General features: G+C 36.4%; 1 protein-coding gene across 1 annotated transcript in view; it reads left to right on the top strand.

The window, feature by feature from the left end:
• The window catches only part of ENOX1 (ecto-NOX disulfide-thiol exchanger 1), a 700,008-nt gene that overhangs the window by 349,676 nt on the left and 326,288 nt on the right, over positions 1 to 24,044 (top strand). The window contains exon 4 of the mRNA XM_053665398.1: positions 5,374 to 5,519. The gene's annotated coding sequence lies outside the window, so the exon portion shown is untranslated. The remainder of the gene's footprint in view (positions 1 to 5,373; positions 5,520 to 24,044) is intronic.

A 24,044-nucleotide genomic window follows, 5' to 3' on the forward strand; every position in this document is an offset into this window, starting at 1 on the left:
TTTCTTCAAATGTTTTTCAATCGTCATTATCCAAATATATTTAAGAATGAAAACTTGACTGGGAACTCAGTATCATCATAGATTGTCACCCAGTATCTTACCTTTTACAGTAATTTCAGAAATGTGGCTGTTTCCCAGCAGGGTTCCTCAAGTTTCTGTGTTCTTTCTGTTATCCTCCCTTTATACATCTATCCAAATGATAGCTTTATCAGTCCTCTGTTTGATTTTATTATCTAGAATTTTACCAGAATGTTTCATCTATTCCTATTTTCTTTGTTTCTATAGATTAATGACCATTCGTGACTTTGACTTTAATGTTAGTGGAAACCAAGAAAGCATGGAATAAACTAATGTGATCTGTTTGCCATCCTGAGCTCAAATTATTTCTACATCCAGTATAAATCTAGTGCCTTTTTACAGTTGCTTGAGAAGTTACAATATGAAATAGTTCAGTGCTACCTCATTAAAGGATTTCTGTGTTTCTTTTACTTATTTCTTTTCTTAGGGACTCAGTAGTATGTCTATTATTTGTGAACTAAAAGCAGTTATGGATGTTGACTTTTATTATTTACTTCCCTTATGGTGCCCTGTGTCTTCCTGGAAATAGGTGTCATGCTACTACTAATACGGTTATTAGTAATATTACTAGTAAATTATAATGTTACTAATAATTTTTCTCATTTTATAATATTAGTTTATGTTTAATTATAAATCCAAACTACTGTAGACTATATGTCACAAAAGAGAGCATAAGTTCAATTATTAATATAAACACAAGGAGCACAGACTACTGATAAACCCAAACATAAATGTATAAAATGATGTCATAAGTTGTTTTTAATTTAAAAATGTCTGACTTTGAAATAATTTCAGATTTATCAAGATGATACAGAGAGTTCCTGTATATCCTTTACCCAGCTTCCCTTAATAGTACCTGTGGTACCATGGTTACCTAACTACGGTATATTTATCAAAACTAAGAAACTAGCATTGATACAATAAAATTAGCTATGCTCCATATTTTATCCTCACTTCACCAGTTTTTCAATTCTGTCTTTTTTTCCTCTTCCAGGGTCCAGTCTAGGGTACCAGAGGAAGCATGTCACCTTAGTTTCCTCCAATCTGTAATAGTGTCACAGTTTTTCCTTGACAATTTTGCAGAGTAGTCATCAGATATTTTGCAGAATAGTCCTCAGTTTTCTCTGATGTTTTGTAATGGTTGGATGAGGGCTTTGGGGTCTAGAGAAAAATACCACAGAGATAAAATGCCCTTTTCTTCATATAGAAGGTATATGATATAATATGACTTTTAAGGATGATGTAAACTTTGATCACTTGATTAAGGTGATAGCTGCCAGGTTTCTTCACAATTACTGTTTTCTCTTCTTTTTAAATTTACTTTAAGCAAGTTACTAAGTCTAGCACATAGTCAAGGGGAGAGAAGTTAAGTTATATCTCCCAGATAGAAGAGGATGAGAGAATTTTGTTATATGTTACCACCAGAGTAATTAATAAATATTTTACGGGACTACTTTAAGGCTATTTAACTCTTCCTCAAATTTTTACCAACTAGTTTTAGTTGATCATTGTATCTTAAATGTAGTAATTACTACTGGGTGTTCTCATTATTTTCTATTTATCTCCTTCTTTTTACATTTTCTATTTGAAATTCTGTAGGGAAGTCATGTCTCTTCTTTCCAATTTGTTTATTTATTCAATCATTTATTTATATTTTTATGTACTCATGGATATTTATTTTATTCTTTGGGTTGTATGGTCTAATACTATCATTATTTGTATTATTACTCAAATTGTTTTATTTGTGGCCATTGGGAGCTCTTTTAGTTTGGCTCCTGTGCTTTTTTCCAAGCCTAATCTTAGTTGGTGTTTTTATTATTATCTTAACACTTCCATGCTTTCTGGCCCTATAAGATGGTCTAAGCTCATCCACAATAGATAGTTAAATTAACCCACAGGGTGGACAAATCAATAATCTCATAAATATTTATTTAATGTTAAAGACTATGCCAGGTGCTAGAGTGACCATGAAGTTTAAGAAATAATTTTTACATTAAAAGATTCCATAATCTATTTTCAGGAATAAATGAATAAAAGATAAAAGTACAAGGCAGCACAAGATTAAATTAGTAAGGGCTGTAGAAGCTAACAGAAGAAGATAAAAATGTCATTTTGGGAAATATACCAAGAAAGGAGACCCAGAGAGATGGATAGAATTTAGTCAAGTGAAGTAGAAAGGAAAAGACATGAGTGCAAAAATCGTTATTAGGAGTGTGAAGAGCAGTAAGAGACAAAAAAAATCATTATAGATGAAATGGATGAATTTCTTGTTTAGTGAGGTAAGATATACTAAAATTGATACAAGAAGAAATAGAAAATAGGAATAACACTGTATTTGTTTAATTAATTGAATTTGTAATTGAAAGTTTTCCACAAAGAAAATTCCAGTTGCAGATAGTATCACTAGTAAATTTCTTCAAACTTCTCAGGAAGGAAGAATACTGATAGTTAGCAAATACAGAAAATATAGACAACAATTCTCAAGACATTTTTCTGATATCTGTATAACCATAACACCAAGTCATAAAGGCACTATAAGAAAATTACACATTGATATCCTTCATGACAATAGACACAAAACAACTCACAATTAGGAATATAACACAGTTACATAGACACAATGATACATCATGCCCAAACTGAATTTATTCCAGGTATGCAAGTATACTTTAATTTTCAAAAACTCAGTCCACATTAGTGGAATAAAGGATAAAAATCATACAATTATCTCAGTAGACTCAGAGACAGCATTTGAAAAAACACCTAATAATGATAAAAGCTGTCAGCAAAACTAGAAGTAGAAGGGTATCTATGCAAAACCTACAACTAACAATATTGAGGCAATGTATGTTTTTCTCCGAGGGAGAAGACATGGGTGTCTACTCTCACTAATTCTGTTTAATATTGTCTGGATGTCCTACTCAATGCAATGGGATTAACTAAAAATATATTTTAAAATGTTACATATTGGAAAGGACAAAGTAATTACCTTATCTCTATTTGTAAATGACATGATTATATATCTAGAAAAATCCTAAGGAATCTAAATCTCTTTAAAGTTAACAAAAATATGTTGATTTAATTTATCAAGACCTCAAGATACAAGGTCAATATAAAAATATCAATTTTATTTCTATACACCAGTACTTGCAGCCTCACCAACATCATCATGTTCTATTATACATCAATACTACCATGTCTTCCTAATATTTGATGAGTTCTTATGATGTACCATAGGCTGGACGAAGCACTTTACATTGGTTATTTTACTTAATGCTCACAACAACCTGCACCATAAATGTATCATTTCTGCATTTTGCAGATAAAGAAGCTGAGGTTAAATAGTTTAAGTACCTTGTTCCTGGTCATATAGTTAGTTTGTAAGAGATAAAGTGGGAACACTCTCTGGCAGCCTGGACCAGACCCCATTCTTTCAAATAATTATTAATACCACTTTCTTATATTTGACATCCTAGTTGTATTCCCTTCCAAGGTAGTAGATGCTTCAGGTAAAGATTATTATCTTGTTTATTTTAGTATTCTTGGAATTTTTTACTAATTAATTGACTTATAAGTATGTAATAAATAGTGGCTGGGTGAGTACTTAAACATTGCCATTGAGATTTTATGGGAAAAGGGGTCTACAAGTTTAGGCATGAAACATGAAATTTTCCTTTAAGTGGTATAAAAAAAACAGAATTCTATTATGAGGTTTTAAGACAAATTTACATTTATTTTGTATTCCTGTCATTTGGGTTAGATTCTACTCTCCAAATGCTTCTTTTCCCTACTCTTCAGCATGCTATTCTCCTTCTTTTATGCAAGGATAAACTGGCTGTGTTTGGCCCTATTTTCCCCCCGCAGTGTGATAATCCTAGGTTACACACCTGCTCAACTCTGAAAATACTAGCAGTTTTTCCCTCTGTTTATTATTCATGACAAGCTCTTGGTGCCAAAAATAGAAGAAAATAAAAAATTTTAAAAGTTATGTGTGACCTTCCACTCCATCATTCTGTAGCCTTCCTAAGCGCAGTGTGGATGTGAGCTAAAAGTTCCAAGATCCAGACAGAAGTCTGTGGCATTAAAAGCTGAAACTTCAAGAGAAATTTTGAAGTGATTAATTAGTGGGCACTGACCCTGAGACATACCTTAGGAGTGGCTGCTGGGGCATCCTGTGGAGGGTGACCTGGGAGGCTGGCTGTGTGGACACTGGAACCAGCTACAACACATAGATATTTGGCTAAAGGAGAGAATAGAACTCTACATTGAACCCTGTTGAGCCTAGCTCAGTCACTCAGCTGTTCAGATGGAGATGGCCATGAGCAGACACAGTAGTATCATTCATTCAGTGATATCCACAGAAGGTGTGGTTCCATTTCTTACTCCATCAAGAAAAGCTCTGGGAAAAGAAGGGGCTCTTTTTCACCAAAACAGTGAAGGGACTGTGGGTCATGTGAAGGGACTGTGGGAAGGCTAAACTTTTGTGCTGCTGTCCTAGATGGAACTCGGCACACAAACTGCCCTGTAGTACAAAGGAGTTCCTGGGTTTCCAAAAAGTCTCTCTTTGTGTAAGGCAAAGAAGTGGGTGGCAAAATGCTCTGCTTATAACTGTGTGTCTGTATTTCTGTGGGTGTCGGCTGAATAAGACAAGATCTGATAAAAAATAAGTAATAAAGCAAATTAAGAAAAATTTCTTAATTAATTTAGTATATTGCAACATTATCTGTTCTCTTATAAATTCTGATATGAAATAGTTTTCTAAATCACAGAAGCTACTGGGTGAAATGAGGGAAAGAGCCACACCTGAGCTTTTGGGCTTTGCTAGTCTCAGGTTCTAAGCCTGACCGTGCTTTAGTCTTCTCCTCTGAAAAATGAAACCAGCACTCTAACATTGCAAGGCTGTTCTTTAGATCCAAGTGCCCATGTATATGAAGCCCCTTACACAATGCCTTGCAGCATGTAGGCACACAGTAAATACTAGTATTGCTCCCTTGGACTCATACTCCATCCTCAGTCGCAGTCCTGGCCTGCTGAGATAAGGAGAAAAGCAGATTTTGCTTAGTTAGTAAAATACTTCTGACATTTAGAAATTTCTGAAAACTGCTAAAAGATTATTATTCTCCTCTCTGCCAGTGATACAGAAGGAGATTGGGAGGGATAAATTAACAGAATTTAATACCATTTTAAAAATAATAGCAATAAGTGCTAATACACTGCTTTCTGACCACGAAGGCTGAGACTGGCAGCAGTGGTACCTTGGACATAATCTAATGGTGTGCTTTTCTTTCCTTCCAGAATCACCTGGTATGTCAAAGCCACACTGTCTTCTGTGGGGTCTTCCTCTGTGAACGGCTTCCATTTCAAAGACTTTTGTGAATACATGGTTTCACCCAAGTCCCCAAAGAACATTATTTTTCTTCTGATCTGCTGGAGTTTTTAAGGTTTGTGTTATTTTTTCCATTTCTCTCACCAATGGTATTATTAATTTTGAGGGATATTTAAAAATGGATTAGTAGTCCTACTCTATTGCAATAAGAACTCTGGAAGTAGATTTTACACTGGTTATAATCACTTAATTTCATTGGAAGATGGTTATTAATGAAAAGAAATTTGATATGCTACTTCTCATACTTATTGTAAGTATATTCTGTGGGATGTTACAAGGATATTAGAAATAAAATATCCTCCACATTGGCTTAAAACAAATTTTATTTCTGCATTCATAGATTCTAACTGAACAGACTCAATAAGTTTTTACTACATGTCCACATATATCAGACTTTATTAAATACTTTCAATTATAATAGTTAAAGCCTTGTGGATGAATTATATTTTGAAACATTGAAAATCAAAACTGCATTTGTTAATGGCAACTAGTATTATCATTATGACTTTTTTTAAGTATAAAGTCTCAGTGGCCAGAATTCTTTCACTTAGTTCTTCCAAGGGCTACTCACCCTATGATTTATGATGGTAGAACAGGGTTGGTGTTGTTGTTTCTTTTAATGTGTGTATATTAACAGCTTGAAAAATCACTAACAATACTGTTGTTTACTCAAGGAAAAAGCTTGCTAGAGAACCAGTTTTAGAAGTACATGTTTTGCTGTTGAGATAGTACAAGTAAGACACTTTTATTTTTAAAGTGCTTTCTGACAAAAGACCTACCAAAGGATATATTCAATCCATGCATCTTTTATGGATGGAAAAATAAACAGGAGAGCAGATACAGCTTGGTACACTGCGTGGACAAAACGTAAATGGAAAAGGAACACAGTACTCTCCCTGGAATGACACATCTTTTTCCACAAGCATTTATTTCATTTGGTAGAATTTTTATTCTGTTGATGGTGACAAATATTTTCTCCCCTAATAGCCATTTAGAGTGTTTTTTCTCTTTTGTTTCTACTGAAAAATCACAGTAGATTTTACTGCAGTGCTGGCTAGATTCCAGTTTTCCCACTGCACCCTTCATTGTGGGACCTCATGATTGACAAGCTTTGAGGTGTGAGACATGTGGTACATATCAAGGATGAGAGTGGGTGGGAACTTGTTCCTCCATCTTCAACACTCCCTTCTGTCTATTTTGTGGAATACTGTAGTATGTAGAAACCTAATAAGTGTATCCATAGAAACAGACGGGCTGGGAAGGACTTGCGAAACTATCTAAATATTCCTCCTACTTTACAACCCAGATCCTGCTTAAATTTTCCAAAACCAATGAGAATCTATTTGTTTTTAAACCTTTATACATACTCAGTTTTTTTTGAAATTTGATATAGATTCTTCTTTCTTAGACCTTGTTGTCAAGAAAGCCTAAGTAATTCCTAACCTCCTATGATGACCTCCTATGATGTCAATTTCCATTATTTTTTCTTCATGGAGAGTTTATTAGTCAGAGTACCCCATTATAAACTTGGGTCATCCTTTTTCTTCTCAGGAGAATAAACTCATTTTTTTAAATTTTTTTCTGTAAAATTGTTTAATCCCAAATTTCTCAGCTCTTGTCCAAGTCTCCTAACTTCTGTATATTCCACTTAAGTTTAAGAGGTCAGACTCATTGAAGGAACATTAAAAATTACCTATTGGAGTTTCGCACTGCCGCTATAGATATTTATGATATAAGACCATCCCATCAGTTTTAGAATGGTAATAGCCCTGGTTTCTTAGTCCTCAGTCATTGTGATAAGCAGACTCAGACCTTCTTTGCATTTCCTTGCAGAGGAGGACCAGGACTGTCCAGACTATAAACTTCTCACTTAGAATTGAAAATACTGAAATTGGCAGAGTTGAATGAAGGATGGTGCTGGGTGTAGACCCTGGCTCTGTCATATCTCTACTCTGGGTTCATATTTATATTTTTAGCTGTTTAAACCCACACTAACATGCATATGCTGTTTTTAGACAACCAGAATTTCTGGTTTAGTGCTTAGGTAGACCACTACTGTTTGATACGGGAAAAGACTTTGGGAAAGATAATCTCAAAACTCGGTGCAGGGAAATGGCAGAGAGAGGACAACTTTGGAGATTCAGGGAGAAAACAGGACCTGGACCCCAGATAAAATAGTGGGGCTGATGTTGTAAAGGTACTAGTGTAGTCCCTGGGAGAAAAGCAGGTAGAAAATGTGAAATCTGAGCAAAAACTGAAAAATATAAATAAAAAAGGAAGTCCTTTTACACTGGCTTTTCACCATTCCTCCTGGTTTCAACTCTGTACTCCATGTTACAGAAATTTGAGGATCAGTTTTTGGGGAGCTCATAGGTCCCTGACTGAAACTTTCTCCCCTCAGTCAGATATCCCTTGCCTCTCTCCTTTATTAGCATTTCTATCTTCTCCCTCACTTGTCGGAGGCCTCTACTTCATCCTTTATGTATGCAGAGAGGAAGGAAATGACTTGATGAGTTTTATTTCTCTGGATCTTTCCAAAGTGTCTAGTGAACTTATAAATTAAAAGAAAATTACTTAGAAACTATTGAAGTTTGGGAATTTTTTCCCATAAAAGTCTTCTTTTTCTTTTCTTTTTAATTTCTTGTCTTTTCCTTTTGTTTATATATTTTTTTGTTTAATCTTTATGGTATTATTTTTCACTAGTATTTAGTTTTCTTATACCTCCCATCCCCTGCAATCACCACACTGTTGTTCATGTCCATGAGTCCTATTTTGCTTTTTTGCTCAATTCCCCCACCCCATAACCCCCCACTCCTGCCAGTCTGTCATATGTTCTCTATACCTATGAGTCTGTTTCTCTTTTCCTTGTTAGTTGAGTTTGTCATTAGATACACATATGAGTAAAATCATATGGTATTTGTCTTTCTCTGACTGGCTTATTTCACTCAGCATAATGTTCTCCAGGCCCATCCATACTATTGCAGAGGATAAAATTTTCTTCTTTTTTATGGCTGAGTAGAATTCTATTGTGTCAATGTCCCATAGTTGTTTTAACCGCTCATCTATGGATGGACACTGGTGCTGCTTCCATACCTTGGTGATTGTAAATAATTCTGCACTGAACATAGGGGTGCTCATTAATGTTTTTGGTTTTTTTGGATATGTTCCCATAAGTGGGATCTCTGGGTAAAAAGTCAGATCCATTGTTAATTTTTTTAGGTATCTCCACACTGCATTCCACACTGTCTATACTTGTCTGCATTTCCACCAACAGTGCGAAAGGGTTCCCCTTTCTCCATGTCCTCTCCAGCACTTGTTGTTTGTTGATTTATTGATGATAGCCACTTTAACAGGTGTGAAATGATATATCATTGTGGTTTTAATTTGCATTTCTCTGATTATTTGTGACATTGAATGTATTTTCATATGTCTATTGGCCATCTCTATATCCTCTTTGGAAAAGTGTCTGTTCAGGTCCTTTGCCCATTTTTTAATTGGGTAGTTAGTATTCTTGGTACTAAGTTTTATACATTCTGATTGTGTTTTTTGTGTCCTCTCTCTTCTTTCCTTGATGAGCCTACTTAAAGGCTTGTCAATTTTGTTTATCTTTTCAAAAAAAACAGCACCTAAATTCATTGATCCTAAGAATTGTGCTTTTAGTCTCTATGTAATTTAATTCTGCTCTGATCTTGGTTATTTCTTTCCTTCTACTTGCTCTGGGCTGTCTTTGTTGTTGTTTCTTGAGTTCTTGCAGGTGTAGGGTTAGGTTGTTTGTTTGAAATGTTTCTATCTTTTTTAGGTAGGCCTTTATTGCTATGAACTTCCCTCTCAGGACTGCCTTCACTGTGTCCCATAAGTTTTGGATCGTTGTGAATTCATTTTCATTTGTTTCCAGAAACTTTTTGATTTCTTCCCTGATTTCATTCTTGACCCAGTCATTGTTTAATAGCATGCCATTCAGTCTCCATGATTTTGGTTGTTTTGGTTTTTTTCCTTTGGGGTTAGATTCCAATTTCAGTCCCTTGTGGTCAGAGAAAATGCTTGGTATAATTTCAATTTTCTTGAATTTGTGTTGAGGCTCATTTTATGTCCTATCATGTGGCCTATCTTTGAAAGTGTTCCATGTGCATTTGAAAAGAATGTGTATTTAGCTTCTTTGGGATGAAGGGCTATATATATATCAGTTAAGTCCATTTCATCTAGGGTGTTGTTTAATGCCACAATATCTTTGTTGATATTTTGTTTGGAAGATCTGTCCATTTTTGACAGTGGGGTGTTAAAATCCCCTACTATAATTGTGTTGCTGTCAATATCTTTTTTGAAGTCCTCTAAGACTTTCTTTATATATTTGGGTGCTCCTATGTTGGATGCGTATATATTTATGATGTTAATGTCTTCTTGGTGGATTTTTCCCTTGAGTATTATGAAGTGACCTTCTGGGTCTCTCTTTATGGCCCTTTTTTTGAAGTCTATTTTGTCTGATAATGAGTATTGCTACCCTGGCTTTCTCTTTCTGTCCATTTGCTTGGAAGATTTGTTTCCAGCCCCTCACTTTTAGTCTGTGTTGGTCTTTTGTCCTGAGGTGGGTCTCTTGTAGGCAGCATATGTGTGGGTCATACTTTCTTATCCATTCAGCTATTTCATGTCTTTTGATTAAAGCATTTAATCCATTTACATTTAATATTATGGATAGGTACTTATTTATTAACATTTTTGTACCTGTGTTCCCCTCAGTCTTTCTTTACCTTTCTTCAAGCAGGCCTTTCAGCATCTCTTGCAGAGCTGGTTTGGTGGAGGTGTATTCTTTTAGACTTCTTTTTGTCTTGGAAGCTCTTTATTTGGCTTTCTATCTTGATTGAGAGCCTTGCTGGGTAAAGTAGCCTTGGTTGCAGGCCTTTGGTTCTCATTACCTGGAATATTTCTTGCCATTCTCTTCTGGCTTGGAGTGTTTCCATTGAGAAGTCAGTAGCTAACCTTATTGGAGCTCCCTTGTATGTTACTTCCTTTTTCTCCCTTGCTGCCTTTAGGATTCTCTCTTTGTCTTGGAATTTTGCCATTTTAATGATGATGTGTCTTGAAGTGGGCCTCCTTGTGTTCCTCTTGATTGGGACTCTCTGTAATTCCTGGATTTGTTTTCCTTTTCCTGTCATCAAAGTAGGAAAGTTTTCCCTCATTATTGTGTCAAATATGTTTTCTATCCCTTGTTCTTCTTCTTCTCCTTCTGGTATTCCTATTATTCGGATATTATTATGTCTCATATTGTCTTGCATTTCTCTTAATCCCTCTTCATTCTTTCTGAGCCTCTTTTCCTTTTCTTGCTTTTTCTGGGAGTTCTTTTCTACCTTGTCCTCCAACTCACTGATCCGATCTTCTGCTTCATCAATTCTGCTTTTGATTCCTTCAACTGTGTTCCTCAATTCAGAAATTGTATTCTACATTTCCTCTTATCCCTTGCTGATAGTTTCTATTTCCTTTTTCATGCTGATATAACTTGGGGTGAGATCCTTATAGCTCCCCTGTAGTTTCTGGTAGCTCATTGTGAGCTCTTTGAACTTCCTGATAACCAGTGCTTTGAATTCAGTATCTGATAGCTGTCTTGCCTCTATTTCATCTAACATTCTTTCTGAGGGTTCCTCCTTTTCTTTCATTTGGGGATTGTTTCTTTGTCTTCCCATTGTCTGTGAGACTTTTCTTGTTAGCCTCAGCTTCTTAAATTGATCTGTTCTGACTCCCTGGGTTTATGGTGTGAACCTCTGTGTTATAATACCTGTGAATTTCAGTGGTGCAGTCTCTTTTGGTTATCCTGTTGTTCCCCGCTTCCACCTACTCCATCTGGATCCTCCGTGACTGTCAAGACTTCTGATCCCTTATTTTCATATATGCTGAGTAACTGCTAGCTGCCTGTGCTTCTCCTCCACTGATCAGACAAGATTCTCTCCCTTGTGTACCAGGAACTGGAATCTGCTCCAAATTACTCTGTTGCCATGTTGCCCTGGTCAACTTTTGTACATTCTTTATGAATTTTGGATATTAACCCCTTATGAGATGTACTGGCAAATATGTTCACCCATTTTGTGGGTTTTCTTTTTATTTGGTTGATGTTTTCCTTTGCTGTGCAAAAACTTTTTGATGTAGTCTCATTTGTTTATTTTTGCTTTTGTTTCCCTTTTCTGGGAGATATATCCAATTAAAAAACATTCTATGAGCACTGGCTGGTGCAGCTCAGTGGATTGAGTGTGGGCAGTGAACCAAAGGGTTGCCAATTGGATTCCCAATCAGGCCACATTCCTGGGTTGCAGGCCAGGTCCCTGTGGGGGGTGCATGAGAGGCAACCATACATTGATGTTTCTCTCCCACTCTTTCTCCCTCTTTTTAAAAATAAATAAATGAAATCTTTTTAAAAATTCTATGAGCAGTATCTGAGATTTTGCTGTCTATATTTTCTTTTAGGATTTTCATTATTTCATGTCTAACATTTAGATCTTTAATCCATTTTGAATTTTTTTCTTGTATGTGGTGTAAGAAGATGGTCTGGCTTCGTTTTTCTGTGTGTATCTGTCCTATTTTCCCAATGCCATTTATTGAATAAACTATATTTAGCCCATTGTGTGTGCTTGATTCCTATGTCAAATATTAATTGGCTATAAAGGTGTGCATTTATTTCTGGGCTCTCTGTTTTGTACTATCAATCTATGTATCTGTTTTTATACCAATACCAGGCCGTTTAGATTACTGTGTCCTTGTGGTAGTTTGATATTAGGTAGTGTGACTCCTCCATCTGTGTTCTTCTTTCTCAGGATCACTGTTGCTATGCAGGGCCTTTTGTGGTTCCATATAAATTTTTTAAATATTTTTTCTGGTTCTGTAAAGTACATCATTGGAATCTTAATAGGAATTACATTGAATCTATAGGTTGCTTTGGGTAGTGTGGACATTTTAATGATGTTAATTCTTCCTACTCATGGACATGGTATGTGCTTCTACTTATTTGTATCTATTTCAATTTCTTTTTTCTCTCTCTCATAATTTTCTGTGTACAGGTCTCTTACATCCTTAGTTAGTGTGGGCAGTGAAAGGTTAGGTTTATTTTATTATTTTTGAAGCAATTGTAAATGAGACTGTTTTCTTAATTTCCTTTTCTGATCATTCATTATTGGCCTATAAAAATGCAACTTATTTATGGATATTAATTTTATATCCTGCTACTTTGCTGAATTCATTTATAATTTCTAGTACTTTCTTGGTGGAATCTTTGGCATTCTCTATGTACAGTATCATGTTATTTGCAAATAAAGGCAGTTCTATATTATTCTTTCCAATTTGGATGCTTTTTATTTCTTCTTTTCTGATTGCTGCACTAGGACTTCCAGTAGTATGTTTAATAAGAGAGGTCAAAGGAGATATCCCTGTCTTGTTCCTAATCTGAAGATAAATGCTTATAGTTTTTGCCCATTGAGTATGATGCTGGCAGTGGGTTTGTCATATGTGGCCTTTATTACGTTTAGATATATTTCCTCTATTCCCACTTTGCTGAGAGTTTTTATCATAAATGGGTGCTGGTTTTTATCAAATGTTTTTCCTGCTTCTGTTGCATTTGACCACGTGTTTTTTTCTTTATTTTGTTTATGTGGTGTATCACATTTATCGATTTGTAAATGTTAGCCCAACCTCATCCCATCCTTGTAGGATCCTGGAACAAATCCTACTTGATGATGGCATATGATTTTTTTGATGCATTGCTATATTTGGCTTGCTAATATTTTGTTAAGCATTTTAACATCTATGTTCATCAGGGATATTGCTCTGTAATTTTCTTTCTTTATAGTGTCTTCATCTGCTTTTGGAATTAGGATAATGCTGGCTTTGTAAAATGAGTTTGGGAGTCTTCCCTCCTCTTGAATTTTATGAATAGTTTGAGAAGGAAAAGTGTTAGTTCTTCTTGGAATTTTTTGTAAAATTTACCTGTGAAGCCATCTGGTCCAGGGCATTTGTTTATTGGAAGTTTTTTGGTTACTCCTTCAGTTTTATTGGGTGTACTTGGTCTACTAAGGTTCTCTGCTTCTTCCTGATTTAGTTTTGGAAGATTGTATGTTTCTAGGAATTTATCCATTTTGTCCAGATTGTCCAGTTTGTTGGCATATAATTGTTCATAATATTTTCTTACAATCCTTTGTGGTTTTTTGGTCTCAGTTGTTATTTCTCCTCTTTCACTCATGATTTTATTTATCTGGGTCCTTCCTCTTTTTCTCTGTATTCATCGGGTTAAAGGTTTGTCAATCTTGTTAATCTTTTCAAAGAAGGACTTGGATTTATTGATCTTTTGTATCATTTTTAAGTCTGTATTTCATCTCTGGTCTTTATTATTTCCTTCTTTTTACCCAATTTGGGCTTTATTTATTGTTGCTTTCCCAGTTTCTTTGAGTATAAAGTTAGATTATTTATTTGAGCTCTTTCTTATTTTGGGAGATAAGCCTGAGTTGCTATTAATTTCCCTCTCAGTATTGCTTTCCCAGTGTCTCACAGGATTTGGATTTTTGTGTCCTCATTTTCATTTGTTTCAAGGTATCTTTTGATTTCTTCTTTGATCTCATTTTTGACCCACTCATTTTTTAATAACATGTTATTTATCTCCCATGTTTTGCATGATTTTCAATGTTCTTGATTTCTAGTTTCAAAGCATTGTGGTCAGAGAAGAAGCTTGATATTATTTCAGTCTTCTGAAATGAATTATGACATGTGGTCTATCACAGAAAATGTTCCATGTGCATTTGAAAAGTATGTACATTCTGCTGCTTTGCAGTGAAATGCTCTGAATATATCAATTAAATCCATTTGATTCTAGTGTGTCATTTAGACTGCTATCTCCTTGTTGATTTTCTGCCTGGAAGATCTATCCATTGAAGTCAATGGTGTGTTAAAATCTGCAACTATGACAGAATTTCTGTCAATCTCTCCATCACAATTTGCTTTATATATTTAGGTGCTCTTATGTTGAGTGCATAAATGTTTACTAAGGTTATATCTTCTTTTTATATTATTCCCTTTATCGTTTTATAGTCCTTTTTTGTCTCTTAATGTAGCATCAATTTTAAAATCTATTTTGTAAGATATAAGTACTGCTACACCAACTTTTTTTCTTTTCCATTTCCATGAAATATCTTTTTCTAACCCTTTACTTTTGGTGTGTGTGTATCTTTTGATCTGAGATTGGTCTCTTGGAGCACATATATTTGTCTTGTTTTCTTATCCATCCAACTACCCCCTGTCTTTTGGTCAGAGAATTTAAGCCATTTACATTTAAGGTCATTAGTGATAGATACATATGTAGTGCCATTTTATTATTAGATTGTTTTCTCTGTTTATTTATTTTTTCTTTCTCCTTTGCTTAAGGCAATCCCTTTAACATTTGTTCCAAGACTGATTTGGTGTTACTGAACTCCATTAGCTTTTTCTTGTCTGGGAAGCTCCTTATTCTCCTTTATTTTACATGATAGCCTTGCTGGGTAAAGTAGCATTGGTTGTAGGTCTTCACTTTTCATCACCTTGAATATTTCATGCCATTGCCTTCTGGCCTGAAATGTTTCTCTTGAGTAATCAGGTGCCATTCTATGTGGTACTCCCTTGTAGGTGATTACCTACTTTTCTCTTGCAGCTTTTGTGATTCTTTCCTTGTCTTTAAGCCTTGTCATTTTAGTTATGATGTGTCCCAGTGTAGACCTCTTTAGGTCCTACTTGTTTAGGACTCTCTGAGCTTCCCGGAGTTGTGTGACTTTTTCCTTCACCAGATTAGGGAATTTTGCAGTCATCTTTAAATAGGTTCTCAATCCTTTGCTTACTGTCTTCTCCTTCTGGTATTCCACGATGCAGATGTTGTTATCATCTAACCTATTATTTATTCCTTCTAATGCATTATTTATCCCAGATATTGCATTCTTTCTTTCTGACTGGTTCTTTTATGTTTCCTATGTCTTTTTTCATGCTGTTGAATATCCTTATAATCAGTACTTTAAATGCTCTATCTGATAAATTGCTTGCCTCCATTTCATTTAGTTCTCTGGAGAATTCTCTCATTCTTTCATTTGAGGTCTGTTTCTTTGTCTTCCTATTTTGCCTGCTTCTTTGTATTTTCCACCTTACATGTTAAACTAACCAGCCATCAGACTTTCATCTGTTAATCTAATCAAGGTGTAATCAGTGGTCTGGTTTAAGCACCACTTGGTGGAGCAGAGTAATTTCTGTGGGGTTGGCTATTGTGTCCCCTCAGGCTGATGCCAGTTGGAGAGGAGTGCTTTGCTTGAGAAAGATGGTTTCTACAGTATGGGGAATGACTCATCACAGGGATCCTTGTAGCTCTTCCTTTGTATCTTTCCCCAGAGCCACTAGCCCCAGACTCCTCAAGCGTCTTTAGTCCACTCTGCCTTCCATCTGCCTGGGCCCAGGGTAAATGGCTGCAAACAAAATTTTGTGCATTGGCCCTTTAAGAGGCTCTCTGCATCTTCAGCCATCTCTCCCTGGCAGAGAGAAACCCATAGCTGGATGTTACCTGAATTTCTTTCTGGCTTTGGTGCTATAGGCTGTGGAGCCCAGTTTGGGGTTTACAGCCCACACTTCTCAGGGGGAACCCCCAGCCACTGAAATATCTCTAGAACTTCATCTGCCACCTGTGGAAGCCCAGCCAGCCTTCTCACACCTCCTATACTCCCTACCTGTCTAGCTGTGGTGATGTGGTTTCCTCTGTCTGTCCTTCATTATTAGGCTTCTCTCCACCTAGTGTTCAGTTGGTTGTTTTGGATGATTTCTCTACAATTTATTTATCATTCCAGATTGGTCCTGGGAGAAGGTGAATGTAGTTTCCACTTACTTTTCCACCGTCTTTGGTCTCCTAAAAAGTTTTCTTAAGGCTTTGATCTCTTGAGACATTTACCATAATATAATACAAATGGCCCATGGAAAAACAAATTCTCCTTCATTTCTATTTTCTTTGAATTTATCATGAGAATACATTGAATTCCCTAATTCAGAGGTTACTTAATAACAAAGTGAGAATAATGCATGACTTAAAGATACAATTCTAAGTAGAAGTATCTGGATTGTTATAGTGGATTACACTTAACTATCCACCTTGGTGGATAAACACACACAGTGCAGAGTTGAAAATGGGAGCTGGATTAAAGGGCTTTTTTTTCTGTTTTCTAGTAAAGTGAAAAACCCTACATGATAAGATTTATGATCTATAAAAAGGCTACATTTATGGAGAAATGATAACATCAAGAGCATTCTTTATCTTGTGTTATTTAATTATTTAAAGCTTTATGACACAGTTCCTAAGCCAGATGTGTAAAAAAATGGTGATTCCTCTGCCCTGTCTTCTTTTGTGCACAGGACACCAAGTTACATTTGACTTCTCATACTTCCTCATTCTCTGAAATGCACTACTAGCTCTATAAACATGGGAGAATACATATTAGCTTTATGAGACCATGTTCCTCTACTAGTTGAAAAATAGCATATAATAAAAAATACAAGAATGTAATATTAAAAATTATAGGTCACTATGCCCTCTTATTGTAGGTATATATCTAATTCTCATGCAAGGAGACTACTTTTGCAGAAAAAATGTGTGCTGTGTTATACCACTTGTTTATATGATGTATTTCCACCCCTCAAATTTAACAGTATATCTCAAGTGACTCTTGCCTCACCAGTAAAATGTTCCAGACTTATTTACCACTATGACAAAAATAACAAAAAGGAACCAGAGGGCTCCTTGCTATTCTAAGAATTACATATGATCCAATATCAGTAAAATGTTTGTGGGTTTTCCTCCTGTTTGAGACGCCATCCTCTAATGAGCTCCTCAGAATTACATTAGAAAATGTTTATTGGCGATTTGAAAGAAAAGGAAGTCTTTGTGAGGGAGTTTTAAAAAAGCCAGTTGTGGTCTTACACAGATAATCAATACTCAGTGTGCAAATTGTTACTCCAAAATCCTGACTCTATTCATGAATTTTTAGTAGCAATCAAAATGTGGCATTCACTGTGTCTCAAACCTCACATCTACACCCTGAAAGGAAGAAAAAGAGTAACTATCATGGATGGTATATGAGTTGAAACAGTCTTTTAAAGCTATAAGATTCAGGCTTTTAGAGGGAAGATAGCAATGGAGTAAGACGGAGCAGATTCCATCTCCCCCTACACATGGGAGAAAAACCTGGCTGATCTACAGAGGAACAGAACAGACAGCCAACAGTTCCCTAACATATACGAAAATAAGAGACCAGAAATTATAGCAGACACTGAAAAATCAGACAGTAAGTAAACGGCTGCAGGACAGTAGGGTCCCAGGGACCAGCTAGGAGACCAGGGTGGCAGCAGCCTTGGCCCATGCCCAGTACCTGGTGGGTCTAGGGCAGACTCTTTGGGAGCCTTGGGCCTGCCACAGGGCCCTTAGGAGCGACCCTGGGTCATCAGCTCCCTCTGTCCCCGTCCAATCAATGTTTGGGCAACCCCAGAAGAGACCTGATTGCTTGAGGTTGCAGAGAGGGGAATAAGGACAAAGATGCTGTGATCACCCTGGGAGTCTGTGGTCGCTAGCTTGGGAGATTTGAGAGGTGCAGTGTCAGGCCCCCACTCTGATAGTCACCAGTCTGGCTAGAGAATTGGGTTGTGCTTGGCAGGCTTCAGTGGAAGGAATCTCTTGAAAAGTAAATTGTTTGGGGGATCCTCTTGCAACAGCAGCTTGGCCTACTCCCCACCCAGCCTGGCAGTGATCCCAAGGTTGGGCAGAAGGCTTTGCATTCCCCCATAGCACTGGGAAGGGTCTGCACCCAAACCTGCAGCGTCCCTGCCCACAGCCCAGCCCACTGCAATGACTCCTGGGGAAAGAGTGTTCTGAAGAGGATATAGATCCCCTGTGTGGGGCATTGGGGAGAGGTGCCAGGCTAATTCTTGGGAGAGTACTCATGAGACTGGATGGGTACACATGGAGAAGGGAGAAAGCCCCTCAGCCTGCTGCAGCCAGCAAGACCAGAAAAACTGGTTCGGCCAACTGGAAACCAACAAGATATGTGTGTATGGTGGATGTTTTTTGTTTTAAGTAATCTTTTATTTTTTCATTTTATTATTGTTTTATCTTTCAATATCTCTTTCCTCTTTATTTCTTTCTTCTTTTATTCCTTCTTCCTTTTTTTTTGAAACTTATTGTTTCTTCCTCCCTTCTCCTGCCTTTTTTTTTCACCCACAAGTAAGACAAAAAACTTGGAACTGTGAAAAGACCAGAGCTGGACACAAAGAGGGGGCATCCCAACAGTAGAGACAGAGAGACAATCTCACTTTGCTACAGCAGAGAAACTACAAGTTACTGCATATTTATATTAGTTTTTTCATTATTCTTACATCTTTTATTTTAATAGTATTTTTGTATTCCTCCTCTTTCTGTATACTCTACTTTGCTTGGCTGGTTATATTGCATCATTTGACAGATTTCCCCTGTTCTCTCCTCCACAATGTATTGCTAATTTTCCATACCTCACGTCACCTGTGTTCTTTTAGCACACTACCCAAAGTTCTATACCCCCTATTCATGTTATCCAGATCAAATAGATTCTGTCATGTGATTGTTGCTCTAATATTATTGTAAATAATGGCTGTTTTATACAACTGTAAATACTTCACAACACCCCTTCCGGATCTTAGCCCACTTCACAGTTTCCTGAACTCTATTACTGTAGTGGTTAACTCTATTCTCTCACACACTAAATCTATTTACTATCCTTTACTCTCACCTTACTTCAGAATCTGACCTCCCACAACCTCACTGCTTTCTAGCCAACTCACAATCCTTCCCTCACCAACAAGAGTCTTATCTTCTCTCCATCGTTTCCTCAAAGTGGTTATTTTGGTTGAAGAGTACGGTTATCACTATACATAGCCTAAAGATCTCCTATCTCTTCTCTACTGGCTGCTACTGTAAATATCATAGAATACTCTCCTGCTATCACAAACCATTTTGCCTCCCCCTCCAACTGATCACAAAAAAAGTGTAGGAGGAAGCGGTGAACACCAGGATACCTACTGGAAGAGGAAACCCAACAACAAAGGAACAAGCAACAGAAAACAACAGAAGAAGGTGAAGGAGGGAATAGAAACCACACAAACCTCAATTTAAGACCTATCTGGAAATACAACTAAATGTGGAGAAACCTACCCAGTACAAACAACTGAATAAGAGCAAAAAAGAATCCTTAAAACCTTGTACACATAGAAGAACTAGCTTCAACACAACCTGCCCTCACTAGTACAACAAATTAAAACAGGTGGTGGACAGAGGGACTGTCAGTTAAGCAGCTGGTGAGAAGAAACCAAAAAAGAAAGACCTCAAAACAACAAAAACCCAAAGACAAACACAGAGCCAGTGTAAAGGACAGCCAAAGACCAGTGAGCTTGGGAGATCAAGGAGACTACACCACCAGAGCTCACAAGTATTATACCACAGAAGTTCACACCATAAACCCAGGAAACCAGAACAAATTAATTTAAGAAGCTGAAGCTAACAAGAAGAGTCTCAAAAACAATGGAAAGAGAGAGAAACAATCCCCAAATGAAAGGAAAGGAGGAAGACTCAGAAAGAATGCTAGATGAAATAGAGGCAAATCAGCTATCAGATATTGAATTCAGAGCACTGGTTATCGGGAAGTTCAAAGTGCTCACAATGAGCTACCAGAAACTACAGGGGAACTATAATGAACTCACAGCATACTATATCAACATGAAAAAGGAAACAGAAACTATCAGCAAGGGCCAAGAGGAAATGAAGAATACAATTTCAAAGCTGAAGAACACAGTATAAGGTATCAAAAGCAGGATTGATAAAGCAGAAGATAGGATCAGTGAATTGGGGACAAAGTAGAAAAAAACACCCAGAAAGAGCAAGAAATGAAAGAGACTCGGAAACAGTGAAGAAGGATTAAGAGAAATGCAAGAAAAATATAAAACATAATGATATCTGAATAATACAGATACCAGAAGGAGAAGAAGAGCAAGGGATAGAAAATCTATTTGAAAAAGTAGTGATGGAAAATTTCCCTAATTTGATGAGAGAAAAAGTCACACAAATCCAGGAAACAGAAAGTCCCAATCAAGAGGAACCCAAAGAGACCCACTTCAAGGCACATCATCATTAAAATGGTAAAATTTCAAGACAAAGAGAGAATCTTAAAGGCAGCAAGGGAGAAAAAGAAAGTAACCTATAAGGGAGTCCCAATATGGTTAGCAACTGACTTCTCAATGGAAACACTCCAAGCAAGAACAGAATGCAAGAAATATTCCAGGTAATGAGAACCAAAGGCCTGCAACCAAGGTTACTTTACCCAGCAAGGCTCTCAATCAAAATAGAAGGCCAAATAAAGAGCTTCCAAGACAAAACAAGTCTAAAAGAATACACCTCCACCAAACCAGCTCTGCAAGAAATACTAAAAGGTCTGCTTTAAGGAAAGGAAGGAAAAGAGAGAGAAAGGCATACAAATGACAATAAATGAGAAGCTCAGATGTAAAAATGACAATGAATAAGTATCTATCAGTAACATCCTTAAACGTAAATGGACTAAATGCTCCAATCAAAAGACATAGAATAGCAGACTGGATAAGAAAGCATGACCCACACATTTGCTGCCTACAAGAGATCTACCTCAGGACAAAAGACCTACACAGTCTAAAAGTGAGGGGCTAAAAACAAATTTTCCAAGCAAATTGGCAGGGGTAAAAAGCCGGGGTAGCAATACTCATATCAGAGAAAATGACATCAAAAAAGGTCCTTAAAGAGAGACCCAGAAGGTCACTTCATAATACTCAAGAGAAGAATCCACCAAGAAGACATAAACATTGTAAATATATATGCACCCAACATAGGAGTGCCCAAGTACATAAAGAAAATCTTAGAGGACTTCAAGAAAGATATTGACAGCAACACAATTATAGTAGGGGATTTTAACACCCCACTGTCAAAAATGGACAGATCTTCCAAACAAAATATCAACAAAGATATTGTGGCATTAAACAACACCCTAGATGAAATGGACTTAACTGATATATATAGAGCCCTTCATCCCAAAGAACCTAAATACAAATTCTTTTCAAATGTGCATAGAACAGTTTCAAAGATAGACCACATGACAGGACACAAAACAAACCTCAACAAATTCAAGAAAATTGAAATCATACCAAGCATTTTCTCTGACCACAGGGGACTGAAACTGGAAACCAACCCTGAAGGAAAAAATCCCAAAACATCCAAAATCATGGAGATTCAATGGCATGCTATTAAACAATGTATGGGTCAAGAATGAAATTAGGGAAGAAATAAAAGTTTCTGGAAACAATAGAAAATGAACTCACTACAACCCAAAACTTATGGGACACAGTGAAGACAGTCCTGAGAGGGAAGTTTGTAGCAATACAGGGCTACCTAAAAAAGAGAGAAACATTGCAAACAAACAAACTAACCCTACACCTGCAAGAACTTAAGGAACAACAAGAAAGACAGCCCAGAGCAAGAAGAATGAAGGAAATAACCAAGATCAGAGCAGAATTAAATGACATAGAAAGGAAAAGCACAGTTCTAAGGATCAGTGAATCCAGGAGCTGGTTCTTTGAAAAGATAAACAAAATTGACAAGCCTTTAAGCAGACTCATCAAGAAAAAAAGAGGACCCAAATAAACATAATCAGAAATGAAAGAGGAGAGATTACAACTGACACCACAGAAATAATAAGGATTGTAAGAAATTACTATGAATAATTGTATGCCAAGAAATCTGAAAACCTAGGTGAAATGGGCAAATTTTTAGAAAAATATAACCCTCCAAAACTCAGTGAAGAAGAAGCAGAAAACCTGAACAGACCAATAACAGCAGATGAAATTGAAGCAGTAATCAAAAAACTCCTGTCACACAAAAGCCCCGGACCAGATGGTTTCACAGGAGAATTCTACAAAGCATTTAAGGAAGAGCTAACCCCTATTCATCACAGACTATTCCAAAAAATCCAAAATGATGGAAGACTTCCAAACTTTTTTTTATGAAGCTAGGATCACCCTAATTATAAAACAAGATAAAGACACAACAAAGAAAAAAACTTCAGGCCAATATTGCTGATGAACATAGACACTGAAATCCTCAATAAAATATTTGTGAATCGCATCCAACAATACATTACAAAGATCATACACCATGACTAAGTGGGATTTATCCCAGGGATGCAAGGATGGTGCAATATTCGCAAATCAGTAAATGTAATGCATCACATAAACAAAAGCAAAAACAAAAATCACATGATCATATCAATAGATTTCAAAAAAGCTTTTGATAAGTACAACACCAGTTCATGATAAAAACACTCAGCAAAGTGGGAATAGAGGGAGCATTCCTCAATATAATAAAGGCCATACATGAGAGACCTACAGCCAACATCATTCTCGATGGGCAAAAACTAAAAGCTTTTCCACTAAGATCAAGGACAAGACAAGGTTGTCCACTTTCAACACTTCTATTTAATATAGTATTGGAAGTTTTAACCACAGCAATCAGACAAGAAAAGGAAATAAAAGGCATCCAAGTTAGAAAGGAGGAAACAAAACTGTCACTGTTTGCAGATGACATGATAGTGTACATGAAAAGCCTGTAGACTCTACCCAAAGCCTTCTCAATGTAATAAATGAATTTGGCAAATAGTGGGATACAAAGTAAATATCCAGAAATCAAAGGCATTTTTGTATAACAACCATGAAAGAGCAGAAGAAGAAATTAAGAAAAAAATTCCATTCAATATAGCAAAAACAAAAGTAAAATATCTAGGAATAAACCTAACCAAGGAGGTAAAAGGCCTGTATGCAGAAAACTACACAACATTGAAGAAAAAATCAAGGAAGACACAAACAAATGGAAACATATACCATGTCCATGGATTGGAAGAATTAACATCATCAAAATGTCTACACTATACAAAGCAATTTACAGATTCAATACAATACCTATTAAAGTAACAATGGCATATTTCACAGACATAGAACAAACACTTCAAAAATTCATATGGACCCATAAATGACCCCAAATAGCAGCTGCAATTTTGAGAAAGAACAAAGTAGGAAGGATCACAATACCTGATACCAAACTGTATTACAAGGCCACTGCAATCAAAACAGCCTGGTACTGGCATAAAAACAGGCATATATACCAATGGAACAGAACAGAGAGCCCAGAAATCAACCCAAGTCTCTATGGCTAATAAATATTCAACAAAGGGGGCAGTAACATACAATGGAGTAAAAATAGCCTCTTCAACATATGGTGTTGGGAGAACTGGACAGCTACATGCAGAAAAATAAAACTCAACCACCAACTTACACCATACACCAAAATAAATTCAAGGTGGATAAAAGACTTAAATATAAGCTGTGACGCCATTAAAGTCCTAGAGGAGAACATTGGCAGGAAAATCTCAGATATTTCACACAGCAACATTTTTACTGATATGTCCCCTAGAAAAAGGGACATAGAGGAAAGAATAAACAAATAGGGTCTTATCAA

The sequence above is a fragment of the Artibeus jamaicensis genome, unplaced genomic scaffold, assembly GCF_021234435.1.
Source record: "Artibeus jamaicensis isolate MK-2021 breed Jamaican fruit bat unplaced genomic scaffold, CSHL_Jam_final contig_414, whole genome shotgun sequence".
NCBI classification, from domain to species: Eukaryota; Metazoa; Chordata; class Mammalia; order Chiroptera; family Phyllostomidae; genus Artibeus; species Artibeus jamaicensis.